This window comes from Bison bison, unplaced genomic scaffold, assembly GCF_000754665.1.
Source record: "Bison bison bison isolate TAMUID 2011002044 unplaced genomic scaffold, Bison_UMD1.0 scf7180017861127, whole genome shotgun sequence".
In the NCBI taxonomy this organism is placed as follows: Eukaryota; Metazoa; Chordata; class Mammalia; order Artiodactyla; family Bovidae; genus Bison; species Bison bison.
Genome location: NW_011491699.1, coordinates 1 through 2,067, shown reverse-complemented (window position 1 = coordinate 2,067; position 2,067 = coordinate 1). Strand labels below are relative to the sequence as shown.

Sequence of the window (2,067 nt, the reverse complement as noted above, 5' to 3'; positions counted from 1 at the left end):
GTTTTTTTAAGTTTTTAAAGTCTCATCTCCATCCCTCAATAAAGTATACTTATATTCACTGGGTGCTTTGGAAGGAGCTCTCAGGTGGACTGCTTACTACATCTTGGACTTCCTATCCTGAGGCTGTATCAGTTAGGTCAGGACCATGATGGAATTTTCTGTGTAGTTTTCTAGAATGTAAGTCAAATATGAACTGCTTGAGTTTTTCAGGAATTACTACATTACTGAAGTCTGCAAACACATGCATATGCCTAAAGTTGTCAATAGCTTTCACAGGGCAATCTGTATGTGCGGAAGACAATGTTTAAATGTGTCACCATCAGCATGTAAAAATTTATTGTACCGTTTTCACTTATTAATTGTTGGCCTACTTCATTCTGGAACATTTCTAAACTTTTTGTATCTTCTTTCATACAGTGGAACCATATCAGAAAAGGCAGTCTTTCCTCTGTCAATCCCTCTCCATTTTCAAATGCTATTTCTCAGACAAGAGGAACACATTTATCTTGAATCCAATTATATATCTCATCAGAATTTGTCATAGATTCCAAGTACAACATATTTGGAGCAGAAAGCCCTGATGGTTTGTAGATTATGTTGTCTCCATTGTATCTTTCTGGTTCTGAAACAACCCCAAATGCAGCTAGCTAGGAAGGCACAATCATTAGGCAAAATATTTGCTACTCTTTCAAAAACTCTATAGTTTTCTGAATCTTTTTGCTCAAAATATCTAATGATATTTCTTTTGCTGCGGACAAGAGTGGTGATTTCTGCTAAGTCATGAAGTTCTTGAAGGGGTCACTTTTTTGTTGCCTGATGTAATCTGCAAGTTCTTTCTCTTATCACTACCCCTGTATCTTCTCTTCATCATCTTCCCATTATGCAACAATTTGAAGGTTGTGTATTTGCTTATCCTGTATCTCTGTGTTATATCAGCATGCTGATCGCAATTAACTTTGGCAAACACTACTTTATTTGCATTTGTATATTCTTCCTTAATGACATTGGAAGCTTCCTCAAAAATTGTGTGCAACAATCTGCTTTTTTTTTTTTTTACCTACTTTTTGTTCCATAGAACCATGGAAGCATGCAAGTAATACCTCGTTTGTCTTGGTTTCTGAGACAGACAAGAGCGAAGCTCTAGACTAGCAATATTCCATGGCACTTTCTGACAGTTTTCTTTGGCTCCAATACTTGCATATTTTTCTAAGATTTTTTTTCCTTCTTTTACATTGTTTTCTTCTTTTTTGTATTACTTTAGTAATGTTCATGTCTACAAACTCAGGTGAATAAAAATTAGGTACATTAAAGTATAATGTTCAAGGTTTCACATAATGAGAAAATCCCAGAATTAGAGGAATCAGAGATCTTGATCACAATATCATCATGGGAATCAAAGCAGTTAGAATTGCATTGTAATATTTACGAGAACTGAACCAAGACCTGAGATCCATGGCATTACATAAGAAACTTCTCCAAAGTCCCATTTTTGTCCCTCTCCTCTTGAGTGGAGTAATTGGAAGGCTACTGAGAATCCACTAAAGACCATGATTTTATTTTGGCTAAGATAATAAAGAGCCATCCTAATGGAAACTGGCCAAGGGCTTTGCCAGTTTCTTTAGGGCCAGTTCTGACATCTGGCCATGTCAGCATGTCACACAATAAGACTCCTTAAAAATATAAAACCAAAAAAGAAGGTAACCAATTCATAATAAAGATTTATTAAGTTATTGAAGGGAACAAGCTACCTTATTCATTCCACTTAACACTGAAAATTTAACATCAGTTTAACATTTCAAGGCTCTATTCTCCTCTTCCTTCAAGAAGACTTCTCTGATTCTGCCAATGAGAAGAAATTTTCCTCTTTTCAGAAATCTACAGCTGTACTTCTCATATTTAATGGGCATATATGAATCAGCCAGGTACACTGCTAAAGTGCCAGTTCTCAATCAGTAGGCCTAAGGTGAGGACACTGGAAGAAGCAAGATCTACAACCCACTTCTACAAATACCTTAAGGGCACCTATCACTCTCACTTTGGAATTCTAATTATTTACACATATACCTT

At 35.9% G+C, this 2,067-nt stretch overlaps 1 pseudogene; it reads right to left on the bottom strand.

The window, feature by feature from the left end:
• Nucleotides 1-6: 6 nt before the first annotated feature.
• On the bottom strand, nt 7-1,037 carry LOC104983058 (annotated as a pseudogene).
• Nucleotides 1,038-2,067: the final 1,030 nt, after the last annotated feature.